The following is a 19,937-nucleotide window of genomic DNA, read 5'->3' as shown; positions in this document are numbered from 1 at the left end:
CGCATTTACCAGCAGGGTGACTGTAGTTGTCCTCCCTACAATTTAAATGGCTAATTGATATGTTCAAAGTTTCAAGGAGAGAGAGAGAGAGAGAGAGAGAGAGAGAGAGAGAGAGAGAGAGAGAGAGAGAGAGAGAGAGAGAGAGAGAGAGAGAGAGAGAGAGAGAGAGAGGGGGAGAGAGAGAGAGAGAGAGAGAGAGAGAGGGGGAGAGAGAGAGAGGGGGAGAGGGGGAGAGGGGGAGAGGGGGAGAGAGGGAGAGAGAGGGAGAGAGCACAATGAATGGAGAAAGTCAAAAAGTGTACTCCAATTTATTTGTCTCTTTGTTCCAATGAATGCTTATTTTTTAAATAAATAATATCTCCTTATCCCGACTTATCTAATTTATTCTATCCTCAAAGGAAGTTACTAATGAACAATGCATGAACAGTTACCACATCTGCTTTACATGATTCTTTGGGAAGGAAACCATTTGATTCTGCAGTTCTGTTGAATTTAATTTCATTGGTATCTTCATCATTACTGCCACGCTTATTTTCCATTGAATCTAGTTAATTCTGATTAAAGACCAATTTTAATGGGATAATTTCTTCCTATATAATTCAGATTTTATCCATGTTTCATAGTACTCGAAAATCCTGGTTTCTTTTGCGATGAGGTGTCGCGTGGCTGAGCTAAAGCAAATGTTCATACTCAGGTATTGAATTGAATTGAAAGATACAGCATGGAAACAGGTCCTTTAGCCCAGAGAGTCCATGCCATCCATTGATCAACCCGTTCGCATTAGTTGCAGAACATAGAACTTAGAACAGGATAGCACAGGATGGTCCTTTGGCCCATAATGTTTGTACAGCACATGATGCTTAGCTCAACTGATGTCATCTGCCTACACATGGTCCATATCCCCATATTCCCTACACTTCTGTGTGCCTACTTTAAAGCCTTTTAAACACCATTATTGTACATGCCTCCACCACTACCCCTGGCAATGCATTCCAGGCCTCCATGCATGTGTTCCAGGCTCCTGTTAAATCAAGTTCTTTACCTTCAGTCTGAATAATCACACGTAAATACATTCGATTTGTACCAGCATCTGCAGTTATCTTCTTATACTGAGTTGATTATATGTTTTCTTTTTCTTGAGAAGTGACCCAGTAGAGCCATTTAAATGGATGAAGATGAAGGAATTCATCGACGAAGAGAGATAGAATATGGGGAAAAGAATAACTCATGACAAACAATAGAAGATAGTCAGTAAATCCAGTATGGAATTCTTATGAAACCTCTTCACGCAAAGAGTGTTGAGAAGGCAGAACTCACTCCGTTGAAGGTTGGAGATGATAGTTGAGTCATGGGGATGAAGGCAAGGACAGAATAAAGGAGGAAAATACCCTGATGAGAGGAGGAGAGACATGGAAACATAGAAACCTAGAAAATAGGTGCAGGAGGAGGCCATTTGGCCCGTCGAGCCAGCACCGCCATTCATTGTCATCATGGCTGATCATCCACAATCAGTAACCCGTGCCTGGCTTCTCCCCAAATTCCTTGATTCTGCTAGCCCCTAGAACTCCAAAGACGTACAGGTATGTAGGTTAATTGACTGGGTGAATGTAAAAAATATATATAAAAAATTTTTTTTAAATTGTCCCTAGTGTGTGTAGGATAGTGTTAATGTGTGGGGATCGCTGGGCGGTGCGGACTTGGTGGGCCGAAAAGGCCTGTTTCCGCGCTGTATCTGAAATATGAAATAAATAATATGAAATAACTCATCCAGTGAATTGGCCTCCACTGCCTTCTGCGGCAGAAAATTCCACAAATTCACAACTCTCTGGGTGAAAAAGTTTTTCTCATCTCAGGTTTAAATGGCCTCCCCTTAATTCTTAGACTGTGGCCCCTGGTTCTGGAACCCCCAGCATTGTGAACATGTTCCCCGCCATCCCAGGGATTAACCTCATGAACCTAAGCCACACTGCCTCAATAGCAAGGATGTCCTTCCTCAAATTAGGAGACCAAAACTGCACACAGTACTCCAGATGTGGTCTCATCAGGGCCCTGTACAACTGCAGAAGGACCTCTTTACTCCTATACTCAAATCCTCTTGATATGAAGGCCAACATGCCATTAGCTTTCTTCACTGCCTGCTGTACCTGCATGTTTACTTTCAGTGACTGGTGTACAAGGACAGACCCTTCAGCCCAACTTGGCCACGCCACCCAAAAAGCCCCATCTACACTTGTCCTGCCAGCCTGTATTTGGCCCATATCCCTCTAAACCTATGCTGTTCATGTGCCTATCTAAATACTTCTTAAACATTGTGGTAATAGCTATCTCAACTACCTCCTCTGGCAGTTCTTTCCATACACTCACTACCCTTTGTGTAAAAATATTACCCTTCAGGTTCCAATTAAATCTTTACCCCCTTACCTTAAACACATATCCTCTGAGTCTCGATTCTCCTACTCTGGGCAAAAGACTGTGCGATTACCTGATCTATTTCTCTCATGGTTTTGTACACCTCAATAAGATCACACCTCATTCTCGTGCACTCCAAGGAATAGTCCTAGCCTGCTCAACCTCTCTCTATAGCCCTTGCAATATCTTTGTGAATCTTCTCTGTACCCTTTCTAGTTTGACAACATCTTTCCTATTACACGGTGACCAAAACTGAACACAATACTCTAAATGTGGTCTTATATAACTGCAGCAGGACCTCCCTACATCTACATTCAATGCTCTGACTGATTAAAGCCAATGTGCCAAAAGGCTTTTTGACCACCCTATCTATCTTTGACACCACTTTCAAAGAACTATGTATCTGCACTCCAAAATCCCTCTGCACTACAACACTCCCCAGAGGCCTACCATTCACTGTGTAGGTCCTGCCCATGTTAGATTTTCGAAATGTAACACCTCACACTTCTCCGTATTAAATTCCATCAACCATTCCTCAGCCCACCTGCTCAACCGATCAAGATCCTGCGGCAATTTTTGACATCCATCTTCACCATCCACAAAACCACCCACTTTTGTGTCTTATGCAAATTTACAAATCATGCCGTGTACATTCTCATCCAAATCAATGAAGTAGATGATAAACAGCAATAGACCCAGCACCGAACCCTGAGGCACACCACTGGTCACAGGCCTCTAGTCCAAAAAATAACCCTCTGCTTCCTACCATTCAGCTATCTTTCCATGGATCCCATGCAATCTAACCTTCCAGAGCAACCTACCATGTGGAAGCTTGTCAAATGCTGTGCTGAAATCCATAGATACAATGTCTGCAGCTCTGCCCTCATCAACGATGTTGGTCACATCTTCAAAAATTCAATCAGACTCATGAGACATGACTTCCATTTGCAAAACCATGCTGATTATCACTAATCAGCCTTTGTCCATCTAAATGCATTATATCTTATGCCTGAGAATACCCTCTAGTAATTTTCTAACCACAGATGTTGCACTCACTGGCCCACAGTTCCCAGGCTTTTCCCTGCAGCCCTTCTTGATTCTCTGCCATACACATTTCTTTTCATGCTGCATTAGCTTCAGATATTGATAACTTGTCTCTTAAAGTTTTGGTCTTTTATGAAGATGATGCGGCCCGAAACTACCAAAGGGTATATTGTAACTGTCTATCTTTACCTTGGTACTTCCTCATTCATAGCGGGAATGGCAAATTGTTAACTTTACATATAAATATAAAGTGAATGTGGCAGTACAATAAAATAATGCATGCTGCTCTATCACCATAAACATTGCTGAAAGTGATATGGTAGCAAATATGATGGTACAAGCCAACGACTAGATAGCTTCTTGATTATGCTTTACCTTGACATACCCATTGATAATATCTGGTGCTGCTTTCTGACATGACATTTATTTTAAGGAGGCATTGCCATTAATGCTCTTCTGATTATAAAAGGCCAGCTTATTCCACAAGGATAACCACCTTGCCACTGGAAATGTGTGATGTGACAGGGATTTCAATGCATTTATCTCAGCTCAAGCTAGAAGTAAGTCTGCCAAGTGAAATTCTATCATCCTCTGGATTGCTCCTTCGTCTTTTACATGCATCATCAAATTATGTCTGAAAATGCTTCTGTGCACTATTTATCTTGGTAATTTAGAGACAACATAAGTTATTTCATAGTGTACATATTTGTCTCAGGTCCATTTTAGTTTAGTTTTTTAGTTTAGAGGTACAGTGCGGAAACAGGCCCTTCGGCCCACCGAGTCTGCGCCAACCAGCGATCCCCACACATTAACACTATCCTACACACACTAGGGACAACTTTTACATTTACCAAGCCAATTTACCTACATACCTGTATGTATTTGGAGTGTTGGAGGAAACGAAGGATCTCGGAGAAAACCAACGCAAGTCACAGGGAGAACGTACAAACTCCATACAGACAGCAGCCGTAGTCGGGATCGAACCCGGGGCTCCGGCGCTGCAAGTGCTGTAAGGCAGCAACTCTACCACTGCGCCACCATGCCGCTTACATTAACATTAGACATTAACAATTAGAGATTAGCAAAGACATTAACATGGAAACTGTCCAATGAATACATTTTGCTCTTCATTGATTGTAATTTCCCACAAGTAAGGTCACATAAAAAAACACACTATATGCGCTGAGCAATTCAATATAACTATCCGAAAATTATGTCCACAGAGTGTTTCTGGCCATTAATTTACTTTATCTTCATTTCTCACATGAAACAAACCAACTGTTAATTAGGAGTCATAAGAAATTGCAGAAGCTGGAACAATGGGCAAAAATTAAAGTGCTCGAGGAACTCAGTAGGTCAGCCAGCATCTGTGGAGGGAATGGGCAGACAGATTAGGATCTCTTATCAGGCTGACAGAACAGGGGGAGAGAAAGCTGGAAAAGAGAAATTAGGGATGGGGCAAAGCCTGGCCAGTAATCATTTACTTGTAGGCCATTGAAGCCTCTTTCATTCCAAACAACTCAGCTACTCTCTTCTCATACCACCACGACACCACTGTGGTTTAAATGCCTGCTAATGGTTCCGTTGAATATCACCAATGCTTCCACACATCACTGGAGTTAAGAATGCCAAAGAATCACAACAAATAAGACAATTGCTCTTTTCCTCCTATGCTACCTTGTCTGGTCTAATGAGCAGAAACACCCCCTCAGTCTCCATGCTGTCAATGCCTGTTAGAATCTGATACATCGCAATGAGATCACTTCTCATTTTTCTAAATTCCAAAGAGTACTGGCTCAACCTTTCGTGCAAGGCCTTCAAACTGCTTCATCCCAGGAATTAACCTGGTGAACTTTCTCTGCACTGCTTCCAGTGCAAACATTATTCTTTCATTAATATGGAGGCCAAAACTATGCCGTGTACTCCAGGTGTGGCACCCCTAGCACCCTGCTAAGTTGCATCACAACCTCCTTACTTTTAGATTTCATACAGTTTGCATTTAACGCTAATATTCCAATAATTTTCCCAATTACTTGCCGCGCTTGCATTTTGTATATCATACTTTGTTACATATGTTTGTGTTTCATATGTGTTTGAAACGTTCTGTTTCATCCATTCAGATCCCTTAGCACAACACTTGATGATGTCACTCTGCTTAAATTATACTTTTCTTCTTTTTTCTTGCAAAGAGGATAACCTAAAAATTTCCCGTGTAATACTCTAAACATCTATCCATTTCCTGATTGTGTCCTCACAACTCACTATACCTATCTTTGTATTGCCAGTAAGTCTGGTTACAGTATAGTCTGTCCTTTCATCTGGGTCAATCAATCAATATGGATTGTAAAGGGCCTGTCGCCTGTATGGTTGTGACTGGTCTCCAGAGAGTCGTAGCGTCTTTTTGGTCACCGCTGGATTTTCAGAATGTTGAAAACTTTTCGGCGACAGTGGGTTTGACGCCAATGATCGCAGCTTGACGTATCCTGATGTAGGTGCTGTCATAGGTTGTCGCCAGGTTGTGGCCAGGTGACGTAGGTTGTTGCCGGTGCTGACTTCTGTGAATTTCATTGGCCACTACCTACATCAACCTATGTCAACCGGCGACAGGTACCGGCGTCAAAACCTGAGGCGAAAATTACACTACTGGCTTGCAGCTCCAGTGACCTGGCTTTAATCCTAACCCCCAATGCTGTCTGTGTGCAGTTTGCATGTTTCCCTGTGATTTCCGCCAGGTACCCGGGTTTCTTCCCATAGCCCAAAGATGTAAAGACTAGCAGTAGGCTAGATTAATTGGACACTATAATTTGTCCCTCATACAAGTGAGTTGTTAAATCTGGGGAGTCAATGGGAATGTGGGGTGAAGATGCTATGAGGGAAATTAGACTTAAGGCTTTGGAGATAAGTGCGGAAACAGGCGCTTCGGCCCACCAAGTTCGCGCCAACCAGTGCTCACCCCGTACACTAACACTATTCTACACACTAAGGAAATTTACAATTTTACCAAAGCCAATTAACCTACAGACATGTACGTCATTGGAATGTGGAAACCGGAGCATTCAGAGAGAATCCACGCTGTCACAGAGACGACGTACAAACACTGTACAGGCAGCACCCATAGACAGGATCGAACCCAGGTCTCTGGCGCTGTAAGGCAGCAACTCTACCACTGTGCCACTGTGCCGCCCCAAGTGGGATTGGTCTGAGCTCGCCTCCTTCAATGTCATTTGAAAATGAAGTATATTTATCCTACATTGGTATATCAGAGGAGGAAAGATCATGCCAAGTTTAAAGTTAAACTCTGTTTGATATTTCACACAGGCTTTCTGTCAGGCCTGTCAATGCCTTCATCTGTACACTACCCCAATCAAGTCTTCATCTGAATTCTCAGAAACAAAGTTCATGTGAACCTTTACACATCACAACAGATAATTGAGTTATATTTACCAAGTCCCTGGCTATAGACTGATTATACCCCTGTCTTGATCCCATCTCTAAACCATCAGATGCAAGATCTCTGCGTGAGCTGGTAGCTGGTAGCTAGATTAGTCTGATTAATTCAAAGTAGATAGAGTCTGACCTTGAGAGAAGGAAGGTACAAGATTAACGTGATGGGAAGTCGTGGGGAGAGTTAAGGGCCTGTCACACTTCGGCGATTTTAAGGCGACTGTCGGCGACGAGGCTGTCGTCGACAGTTTGCCGGGGTGTCGCGGGCATGATCGTGAGGAGTCTTCAAAGAATCGTAGTGGATCTCGGCACGTCGCTGAGAAATCAACCGGTATGAAATTTCTCAGCGACAGCTGGCTTGTTGCCAGGTATCGTTGCTTATTGCGGGCGCTGTCGCATGCTGTCCCCAGGTTTGCTAGGTTCTCTTAGATGCATTTATAAGCACATAATATTAAATTAAGTAAAGTCATTTGAAGATACCATAAAACAATTGTGTTTAACCAATCTATTTACCATCAGGATATTTGACAGGTAGATTGGAGGCGACAGTTTGATGGTCAGTTAAGCATGGGAATTTTTGCGATGTTTATGGCCATCAGCGATTACATTTAAAGTAGGCTCCCAACCCAGATATGCAACCCAGAAACCAGATATGCATCTCCAGTACATTTTCAAAGAATGCCTACACACTTTTCATAAAAATCCATTTAACCACTTTTAAAATTAAATTTCTTAATATTGCTATTAGTAAACTGGAAGTCAATCCAGTTTATGCCTTTTTATCGTGAAGCTTGGTTTTCAAGTAACCCGGGCAATATGTTATATTTCAAAACTCTCAAGTACTTACCGACTTGTCAGTGATCTCAGCGAAAATGAGGACGCCGGAGAAGCATTTACAGCGTGTGAATTTCGCGATGTTTCCGAAGACGGTGTAATCTCGACTTGACTCGGCATTGTCGTGGTCATTGTCGTCGGGTAAAAGAAAATGTTGGCGATTTGCTACGACTTTGACAGTCACCGGCAGCCGCCTAAAAAATCGCCTAAGTGGGACAGGCCCTTAAAAAGAAGTATACACATAGTATCCAGAAGAGATCTTCGGGAATGCTGACCAGAAATGAGCTTGTCAGAACCATTAAATCTTTCAGCCCTTCCACCGTTTGCCTCTCCAGAAATGGCCAAAACTACATCCTCTAGCAAAAAGATGATGGCCGTTGATTTATCCCATTTCATTCCAACATCTGTGACTGATCCTCAGAAATGGAGAGGTAAATATGTAAGTGGGCATGTTGTGAAGGTTTTCAGTGATGGCCCTTCCACAGAGGAATAGCTGTTAGTGTGAGTAAATTCAGAAGATTGAGGATGAGTCTTAAAGCAATGGAGAGAATGGGAGAGTTGGATAGGGCATGTGAATGTGAGAGAAAATGGTGACTGATTAAAAAGATATTGTGGAATATCTTTGTGGAAAGATATTGTGGAAAACCACCTAATCCTTTTCTCCAGAGAAGCTGTCCAGCCCGCTGAGTTACACCAGCTTTTTGTGTCTATCTTTAGTCTAGAGCAGTATGTGAGTCTTATACAGCAGCTGTTGGGAGATGTGATAGGTTGAAATCTTCATTGATCTGACTACGTGTGTGAGATTATTAAGCTTCCACATCCAGGAGGCTTACAAGGCATTCAGAAGTGGTGGAGAAACTGGATAGGACTGGGAAATGCATGCTGGCATTGTGATATGCAATTAGCCTGAGGCAGTCTGCCCCATCTTACATTCACAAATTTCCAATCTTTACTTGAATCCTGGCATTCACACTTTCCTCCCACTAACACTGCTATGGGGACTGCTGCAATTCAAGAACCTCTCCCCAGATACCCTCTCCACCTCATTCAACCATTGTAGAGGCGGCTGAAAATCAAATAACGTCACAATGCTTGTTGTCATCAGTTTCCAGCTATGTTCCCAGACCTGTGGAATGATTTCCACCAACTGCTGTGTCTCTTTAAGACGTGCGGACATGACTTTATTCACTGTGAACCAGCTGCAAACAATGCCAGCCATTCAGAATACTGTTCCCTGCGGGCATGCACTAATGCACCACTGACATTGCTTCAAAGCTACAGCAATGATTGCAAAGTGGGAAAGTTGTATGGGTCAGATTGGCATAGGCTAATTGCACATCACAATTACAGCAGATATTTTTCAATCTCTCCACCACTTCTGAATTCCTTATTGGATTTACTAATGGCAATATAGGGAGTATGTAGTACAGTTAAATGCAATGAATTACAAATGTGAAACAGATGGCTTAAAGATTGACTTCAAAAACAGGGTTGATTTTGTCCTTGTTTAAACAATTACCTGCGTAGATATAGTACTTAAGCGGCATTCATCCTGGGTGTATAATGTTATGATTACATTAGGCTGTGAATATCTTCCAAAACCTTTCATAAAACTGCACTTTTGGCTCTGTGGCAATGCGCAGCATGTCTGGCATAGATGAATTCTCATTAGAACTGGGATCTGTGGTTAAAAGACCGATAAAAAGACAGATTTGGAACCAAAGCTTGCTCTAACTGGACTCCGAAAAATCATAAGCAATTACCAGTGCGAGTCTACACATGACCAAAGTTGAGCATAGAAAGGTTGGAGCTGAAACAATTGCATTAGATTGGCTGGTTATAACATTAGGTTGAACACTCTCTGCTCTTCTCCAATTGGTCTTTAGCCGAACCATTGGAACCAGCAGGGCAAAGTTCGAAGATGTGTTCAACAATCCTATGCTCCTTCAGCACAGCCTTGAAGTCCTGTTCCTCATTTTATTTGTAACTTTATGGGAAGAGTAAAATGCAATGAATCAGAATCTACTGTGAGAATACTAAAAAATTAAACGATCAGGATGCAGAAGGGATTTTAACTAAACCTTTGCAGAACATATTTTGTAGAACAGAGTTAATCCATTGTTGATGAACTTTTGACAAACCCTGAATGAGAAACATTGCACAGCAGTTGTCCAACTCAAAGAATAAGGCAGTGAGTACCTTTTATTAATTTAGTTTAGTTTAGTTTAGATTATTATTGTCACGTATTTTTGTTGATTGCTATTCAGTCAGAGAAAAGACTACATATGATTACAACTAAGCTGTCCCCAGTGTACAGATACAGGATAAAAGGTGTAATTTTTAGTGCATGATAAAGTCCAGTGAAGTCCAATTAAAAATAGTTAAAAGGTCTCAATCAGCCAGATGCGAGGTCAGAGCCACTCTCTGGTTGGAGAGAGAATGGTTCAGTTGCCTGATAACAGGTGCCTCCGGAAATGTCGGATGGGCTTGTTTAAGAATATGTTTTGTGAATGATATTTATTATTTGAATAAAGTATTTTTTGATATAAAAAAAAAGTTGCCTGATAACAGGTGGGAAGAGATTGTGAAGGAGGGAACGGCTGATGCTGATTTACACTGAAGATAGACAAAAAATGCTGGAGTAACTCAGCGGGTCAGGCAGCATCTCTGGACAAAAAGACTAGGTGACGTTTCGGATCAAGACCCTTCTTCAGACTAAGAGCCAGGGGAAAGGGAAACTAGAGGTATGAAAAGGTACAGAACCTGAACTGTCCCTGTCCCTGGGGAGGAATTGTCCCTGAATAAGGAGGTATGTGTTTTCAAATTACTGTAGCTCTTGGGTGGGAGAAAAGCAGGGAGTGACCAGGGTGAGACTGGTCCTTGTTAATGCTGGTGGCCTTGCCAAGGCAGCATGGAGTGTAAATGGAATAATTGGAAGGTAGGTTAGTTGTGTGATGGTCTGGGCTGAGTCCAGAACGCGCTACAATTTCCTGCGGGCTTGGTTGGAGCTGTTCCCAAAGCATGCTCTGATGCACCCCGATAAAATAATTTCTACATTAGAGCAAAATTAGACCACATGGAATTGGGGATAGGGTGTTGACATAGATAGAGAATTGGTTGGCAGACAGGAAGCAAAGAGTAGGAGTAAACGGGTCCTTTTCAGAATGGCAGGCAGTGGTGAGTGGAGTGCCGCAAGGCTCGGTGTTGGGGCCGCAACTGTTTACCATATATATTAATGATTTGGACGAAGGAATTAGAAGTAACACTAGCAAGTTTGCAGATGACACAAAGCTGGGTGGCAGTGTGAACTGCGAAGAGGATGTTAGGAGGTTGCAGGGTGACCTGGACAGGTTGAGTGGGTGGGCAGATGCGTGGCAGATGAAGTATAATATAGATAAATGTGAGGTTATCCACTTTGGCAGCAAAAACAAGGAGGCAGATTATTATCTCAATGGTGTCAGGTTAGGTAAGGGGGAAGTGAAGCGAGACCTGGGTGTCCTTGTACACCAGTCACTGAATGTTGGCGTGCAGGTACAGCAGACAGTGAAGAAAGCTAATGGCATGTTGGCCTTCATAATGAGAGGATTTCAGTATAGGAGTAAAGTGGTTCTTCTGCAGTTGTATAGGGCCCTGGTAAGACCACATCTGGAGTATTGTGTACTGTTTTAGTCTAATTTGAGGAAGGACATCCTTGTAATTGAGGCAGTGCAGCGTAGGTTAACGAGATTGGTCCCTGGGATGGCGGGACTGTCATATGAGGAAAGATTGAAAAGACTAGGCTTGTATTCATTGGAGTTTAGATGGATGAGAAGGGATCTTATAGAGACATATACGATTATAAAAGGACTGGACAAGCAAGATGCAGGAAAAATATTCCCAATGTTGGGCGAGTCCAGAACCAGGGGCCACAGTCTTAGAATAAAGGGGAGGCCATTTAAAACTGAGGTGAGAAGGAACTTTTTCACTCAGAGAGTTGTGAATTTGTGGAATTCTCTGCCACAGAGGGCAGTGGAGGCCAAATCGCTGGATGAATTTAAGAGAGAGTTAGATAGAGCTCTGGGGGCTAGTGGAATCAAGGGATATGGGGAGAAGTTGGGCACAGGTTACAGATTGTGGATGATCAGCCATGATGGCAATGAATGGCGGTGCTGGCTCGAAAGGCCGAATGGCCTCCTACTGCACCTATTTTCTATGTTTCTATGTTACAGTGCATCTGTAGAAGTTGGTGAGGGTTGTTAGGGACATTCCATACTTAAAGTAGAAGTAAAGGAAGTAGAGGTGTTGGTGTGTTTTTATGGTCATTGCTTTAATGTAGCTGGAGCCGAAAAAATAGCTGGTTATATTTATTCCGAAGAACTGGAAGCTATCAACTATCTCTACTTTGGCGCCATCAATGTGTGCCAGGGGTTTTAGGCCGGTTTGCTTCCCGATGTTGATCACAATCTCCTTTGTCTTGCTGACACTGAGGGAGAGGCTGTTGTCTTTGCACCTGGTTACGAGGTTGTCAATCACCTTCCTGTAATCCATCTCATTATTTGATATCCAGCCCACTGGAAGGCCAAAGTGAAAAAGAAGCATCTCAACAATTCCATTTTCAGTATAAAGAAACACCAGTTCTTGGCTCTCAGTGGAATGGAATCATAGGTGTTTGGGTCATAGAACATCCTGGTTACACTGTGAATACTTACAAACCCCTTGCATTCTTTCTACCTATCAACTGTTCATGAGGACATGAGGTTTAATTTTTCCTGGACTTTGACAAAGAGAGCTGCTCAACTTAGAACACCAAGTGTTGGATTAACTTAGCAGGTCAGGCACCATCTCTGGATGACATGAATGGGCGATCTTTTGGGTAGGGACCCCTTTCGGACTTGCGTAGAGCACTTTGTGTTCCTTGCAAGATTCAGCATCTGCCTTGTGTCTCAAAGCTGCAATGTGTTGAAATTACCAATCCAAGATACCAAAGATCAGTTCATTGTGGCATGAAACTAGGATAGACGTCCTTAATCCTGGAAGATATGGATGAGACTAAGGAAGACCTATACTCAAAAATGAGATAGCAATGAACCTTGTCCCAGAGGGAGAGATAAACGGATCCTTCATAGTGACTTCATTGGTGGAGTTGATTAAGCATCATGTGTTGTGGTCAATCTACACCTTTGAATAGTTGAATGGTGAATATCAAGCCTATAGAAAGGGTTAACATAGATACATAGAAACATAGAAAATAGGTGCAGGAGTAGGCCATTCGGCCCTTCGAGCCTGCACCGCCATTCAATATGATCATGCCTGATCATCCAGCTCAGTAACCTGTACCTGCCTTCTCTCCATACCCCCTAATCCCTTTAGCCACAAGGGCCATATCTAACTCCCTCTTAAATATAGCCAATGAACTGGCCTCAACTACCTTCTGTGACAGAGAATTCCACAGACTTGGTTGATAAAGAACTAGGAAAAGCAAACCATTAAAAAAACTACTTTTGACAAAATGTTTGGAGCATTGTTTTGTCATGTCCAACATCAGAGGGACAAGCACAAGACTTCATGACCTCAAATCCAGGCACTGACATTATCCAAGCAAACGTCCTCAAGGATTACTGCATCACCTACATCATGACGGGTAATGGTCACTGTTGGACAATCAACGTAGAGGGCTTAATGTAGAATGCATTCAAGAGAGAACTAGATAGAGCTCTTAAGGATAGCGGAGTCAGGGGGTACGGGGTAAAGGCAGTAATGGGGTACTGATTGAGAATGATCAGACATGTTCACAATGAATGGCGGTGCTGGCTCGAAGGGCCGAATGGCCTATTCCTGCACCTATTGTCTATTGTCTATTAAAGAACTCCACAAAGAAAGCTAATCTTAGACAGCATCTCACTCGCCACCTGATGACTCCCAGCCAACAGGGGACCCAGGGTGTCCATATGATCTGGACTGCCTGAAGTTCAATATAATTAGCACCTGTGAAGAGATTCTTGGCCTCTTCACCTGAAGGTACCAGAAGTGGCTTGATGAGAATTACCAGGAGACCAGGAGCTACCTAGCCACAGAGGCAAGGTGTTTCTGTGTGGAGAACGTCTATCATCAAAGCGAACAAAACACCTCTGCCGGCATTTGAAGGCTAAGGTCCAAGAAAGAAAATGCATGACGTCTGAGCAGATCATGAATGGAATGAGTGCAGATGATGCAGTGACCAGCTATTAACAGTAACACTGTTAAGGTCAATAAGATACACCGTGAGCCCCTTTTGTTGAGAGCCAAGAATGGGGAAAAACTCATCATGGATATTGACGAGGCACTCAATGCTTCCTTCAGAAAGGATGTCTTTGAAGAATTGCTCAACAGACATTCCTTTCGCTTGAATGTCCTTCATCACTTTTCAAATGCTAGTGCCAGCACTATCACCAACTAATGAGAGGCTGAAAAGGCAGGTCAACTGGAAACAATGAGGCCTCAGGGGTTGATGAATCCTGCTAACATGCTTAAGTTTTGCGGAGAGATACTTCAGTCACAAATTTACCGCCTCATCTCACACATCTGGGTGGCGGAAGAAATGCCAGCGGTATTTAAGACACTGTAACCATGAAAATCTTCAGGAAATACACACATCTGACCATGATAACTCCACACATCTGACCATGACAACTGCTGTCTGCCACAGGGAAAAGTCATCGCTTGGGTCATCATCACCTATCTCCTACCAGTGAGTGAAGTTACTCCCCAACTCACAGTGTTGCGATCTTCATCTTGTAGCAAGAGATATGCAGGGAGCATAAACAACCATCCATGGCCTTTCTTGACCTCAAAAGAGCTTTTGACTTTATCAACTGAGAGGCACTGTGGAGCATCCTTCCACTATCTGGCTGTTATCAGAAATATTCTCATTGCTGCCACATGAGGAAAAGCAAGCAGTGATTCTAGCCTACAGATCCACAACAGATTAAATCTCAATGGGGATTAGCGTTATGCAATTTACATCTTCGCCCCAAAACCTCCCTCAATCTTTCTCCCACAGTATTGCAGCCAGGGCCGTCTTAACGCATGGGCCTGATGGGCACTTGCCCGGGGCCCCACGAGCTTATATGTTTAATTTTATCGACCATTTACATTTTTATTCCTGTGAGTAGTTGTCGTAGGGGCCCCAGTACACTGCTTTGCCCGGGGCCCATAATGCTGTAAAGACGGCCCTGATTGCAGCTGACCTCCAAAGGGAAGCATGTCAGGAGCACATGGAAGTTTGAGAAAAAAAATTCTGACGACTATACCACCCAAACTTCCTACCCACTGGCTCCACTTAAGCAGAAAAGGTTCATCATAGCCATCACCAGCCACTTTTACAAGTCCTTCCACCACAATGTACATGTATATATGGATTTTATTTTCTCTGAGATTCAAGATAATAAACATTGGATATTGTTATTTTTAGCTGGAAAATGCAGCACACATGCAAAATAGCGTCTCATGGCTATATTAGCTATGCAGAGCTATAATAGCTGTGCACGATTGCAGAGGTGCAAGCATGCCTAGATGGTAAAACCACTCTTCATTGGACACCATCATGATACAATGGGGTAGTTTTGAACATGGCAGCAACATGTTGACCACAGCTGCTTACCAATTTGCACACAAAATGTTTTAATGGTCTGTGTCAGTTGATTGAGTGCTTGTTGTTGTTATTATTGTTTGTTTGATTTTGTTTTTGTGTGTACGTATGTGTGCGTGTGCGTATATATATATATATATATATACACACACTGATTTTTTTTTCTCTCGTTATTATACCAGCACGGTGGCGCAGCGGTAGAGTTGCTGCCTTACAGCGAATGCAGCGCCGGAGACTCAGGTTCGATCCTGACTACGGACGCCGTCTCTACGGAGTTTGTACGTTCTCCCCGTGACCTGCGTGGGTTTTCTCCGAGATCTTCGGTTTCCTCCCACACTCCAAAGACGTACAGGTATGTAGGTTAATTGACTGGGTAAAATGTAAAAATTGTCCCTAGTGTGTGTAGGATAGTGTTAATGTGCGGGGATCGCTGGGCGACGCGGACTCGGTGGGCCGAAGGGCCTGTTTCCGCACTGTATCTCTAAATCTAAATCTAAACCTATATTGTTTACAGTGTACTATGTTTACGTATACTGTTCTGCCGCTGCAAGTAAGAATTTAATTGTTCTATCAGGGCCATATGAAATAAAACACTCTTGACTCTTGTCTTGACTAGTGAAATAACAATAGCCTGCCAATTTTCATTGGAGGTCCTTCTGGTGTCAAGAATGAACTAATGAGATGGGCCAAGTGCTCCAGGATTAACCTGTTGCCATCTGATATGTGAACCTGTGTTAAAGGACAATTCCGTTCTTTGACTAAAGATCCAGTTGTAAATGAAACATGAGAATACAAACTTGATACCTTTAATCAGAAATTCCCATTCCTCTCCAAAGGGGATTGGAGATCTACAGTGGACAAATAATGGAAAACTTACCCATGTTTAGAGTTGTTATTGACAAAGGATAGCATTCCCATGTACCTGACGGAAATATAATTTAGGAGGCCAAAGGAGGGAATGGCACTAAACTTAAGAAATGTAGAATTAGTGGGGAAGAGAGTTTTTTTATGAGGGCAGAATCTTACAAGATGCTGGTTAGAGGCAGAGACGAGCATAGAAATAAAGAATTCCAGAGATGTCACAGAATGGCCCATCTGAATTGTTACGTGAATTAAGAATGGTGCACAAGTAGGAAAATTACAGTTTAGTTTAGTTTAGAGATACAGCGCAGAAACAGGCCCTTCGGCCCACCGAGTCCGCACCGACTAGCAATCCCTGCACATTAATACTATCCTACACACACCGGGGACAATTTACTTTAATACCAAGCCAATTAACCCACAAACCTGCACATCTTTGGAGTATGGGAGTGTGGGAGGAAACTGATTTTTCCCGCTCAACCCCATCGTTCTGCTTTCTCCCCATAACCTTTTGACGCCCTTCCTAATCAAGAAACTATCAATCTCCGCTTAAAAAACACCCAATGTCTTGGTCTCCACAGCTATCTGTGGCAATGAATTCCATAGATTCATCACCCTCTGGTTAAAGAAATCCTTTCTTATCTCCATTCTCGTTGCAGCTGTGTAAAACTGTGATTGGGCCACATTTGGAGTGTTGTGTGCAGTTCTGGTTGCCACATTATAAGAATGATGTGGAGACTTTGGAACGCTAGCAGTAGAGGTTTGCCAAAATATTGACTGGATTGGAGTGTGATAACTATAAAGAGGTGGGGCAGACTTGGATTGTTACTTTGGATTGTTGGAGGCTGGGAAGTGTTATGAAGCTTATAAAACTCACTGAGATAGTCGGCCTTTATTCCAGGATGGAAATGCCAAATACTGGCGGGCATAGATTTATGATGAGGGGAAATATTCAATGGAGATGTGTGAGGCATCTTTTCACTCCGAGAACGGAGATACCTGATTCGCACTGCCGGGAGAGATGGTAGAAGTAGAAATAATAGCAGTATTTACGAGGCATTTAGACAGACAGACCGACCGCATGAACAGACAGGGAATGGAGCTATACGAACCATGTTGGATAGAGTGGATGTGCAGAAGATGTTTCCACTAGTGGGAGAATCTGGGACTAGAGGTTGTAGCCTCAGAATTAAAGGACGTTCTTTTGTGATGGAGGATGAGGAGAAATTTCTTTAGTCAGAGGATTGTGAATCTGTGGAATTCTTTGCCAGGCTGTGGAGGCCGTCAGTGGATATTTTTAAGGCAGAGACAGATAGATTCTTGATTAGTACAGGTGTCCGAGGTTATGGGGAGAAGGCAGGAGAATGGGATTAGGAGGGAGAGATAGATTAGTCATGATTGAATGGCAGAGTAGACTTGATGGGCCGAATGGCCTAATTCTACTCCTCTCACTTATGACCTTATGATCTCGGAGAAAACCCACGCAGTCACGGGGAGAACGTGTAAACTCCATACAGACAGCACCTCTCGTCAGGATCGAACCAGGGTTTCCGGCTGCAAGCGCTGTAAGGCAGTAACTCTACCGCTGCGCCACCTTGCCGCCCTTGTTATGTTCTTGGTATGCTGCTGGACAAAGTAACAGGGAGGGGAAAGGCCACAAAGAGATTTAAACATAGGTTGGGTATATCTGAGAGCCAAGAAGCAGACTGTGGGATCAACTGAAGCTTACAAAGGGTAGAGAATGGTGGGGTGGGGGGAAAGGGGGTGATTTGGGGTATGAGAAGGGGAGATAGTAGTTGGTGTGGTTATGGAATTTGACAATGATAAGATAGAAGGAAAAGTGTCCTTCACAAACCATGGCACAAGACCAAATATTTTAAACTTGTACTGACTGTGATCCTCTGCTAAATCTCCCAATTTACTGCAGTACACATTGTTTGCTTGGTGACATTCAATTGCATTTTAAGTGCAGTCTCAGAAATGGCATCTTTTCACTGGTCAGTTTGTTTAATTGCAGGCATCGTAAAGCTTGGATGGAAATAAGAGGGATTTTATTCCTTTATTGGGTAACGGTAATGATGCTTATGTGCAATGTCTTTCCTAGAAGGAAATCGAATGTCTTCGGGAAAATAATTCCAATAATACTTAACAGCCACAAGCAAGAGCAGCTCAACGAAGTCCAAAGACAGTAGATTTTCGGCTTTGCTTAACCATGCATTTTCTCTTCTGATTATTTTGTCTGCTTTTCTTGTTCTATCATCCTGCATCTCTCACTCTCTACCTGTTTGTTTCTCCTTCCTCTCTGACTACATGTGGTCCCTACTCTTTAGTTCAAAGAAAAATTTAGGTCATCCATTTCTCTCGGCAGCTATCATCAAAGTCTTCTTTACATCTCAATTTTCATGAATCTGTATCAAGTAACAAAATATTTCTTTCTCCTCTTCTCCTCTCCCATTTGGGGAGAATAAAATCGAATCAGTGTAATTATGGTTGTTGTGGACGTGATGGGCTTAAGGATCTGTTTTCATGCTCCAGGATTTTAAAACTTAAATTCATGTAAAAATGTGAAGAATGCCCTGAGTTTATCTTCTCATTGTTTGTTTTACCCACTCAAGTTTTTGTCATTAATGGAAACATTAAAATATATGATTGATCACAATCCAATAGTCATTGTTCCATGTTCCTTGTTCGACAAACAGTCCAGTTGTGTTTCATACGTGCAGATACGAGTAAAACATATATTTGGCTTAGTATACTTCTTCAAACTAATTCTGAGTGTGGGAGGGGGTGGGGGGAGCGGGTGGTGGGGGTGGGTTGCAATCAGGGAGAGATGAGAGGCAGGACAAAGCGTGGACATGGCAAGGAGATCTTTGATAAGTAGATTTTTGGATAAAGATCAGAGATTCTCACATTCCAAAGACATGTAGATTTGTAGGTTAGTTGGCTTCTGTAAATTGGCCCTAGTGTTTAGGATGCATATCTAGGGTAACATAGAACTAGTGTGTGGGTTGGTTGGCACTGACTAGGTGGGCCAAAGGTCTTGTTTTCATGTTCTTCACGGTTATATGTCTAAACTAAACTAAAACTAAACCATCTATGGCAATGTGTCCCAGACCCCACCATGCTCTGTGTAAAAAAACTTGCCTTGCATATTTCCATTAATAAATCCTTCCAAATTTACAACTCTGACTCAACCTCTCTCCTCACCTACCCATCTGCTGTTCTGACCCAAAGCACCAACAGGCCGTGCCTACCTTCAGCCTTGATGACCAGCAGTTCCACCAATTGACAACTTCCTGCCCAATTACTATATCCATTCTACCATTACCAACTACCAACCTGACTACAATTACCAAACCCACCCATCCATATTCTGATCTCTGATCCTTCTCCACAACCCTAGCCTTTGTACAGGTTACTGAGCTGGATGATCAGCCATGATCATATTGAATGGCGGTGCAGGCTCGAAGGGCCGAATGGCCTACTCCTGCACCTATTTTCTATGTTTCTATGTTAGCCTTCATCTCTGTGACTGTCTCGAATCCAGACCTTTTCCTGTTTTACTTCCATTTCCAGAAAGAGGAGTCATAAAAAAACCCCACAATGTAATGAGCAGTTATATATTTCTCTGACTGCCGCTGAGCTAGGAGAATTAACTAAATGCTTTTCCCTTTATGTTCAGTTTTGTCATGTTTGAAAATTCTTGCTAAAACTTCATTTAGCGATTATAAAATAAAAT

The sequence above is a fragment of the Rhinoraja longicauda genome, chromosome 3 (genome assembly GCF_053455715.1).
Source record: "Rhinoraja longicauda isolate Sanriku21f chromosome 3, sRhiLon1.1, whole genome shotgun sequence".
In the NCBI taxonomy this organism is placed as follows: domain Eukaryota; kingdom Metazoa; phylum Chordata; class Chondrichthyes; order Rajiformes; family Arhynchobatidae; genus Rhinoraja; species Rhinoraja longicauda.
The sequence above is the reverse complement of the archived record's forward strand: the minus strand, read 5'-3'. Positions refer to the sequence as shown.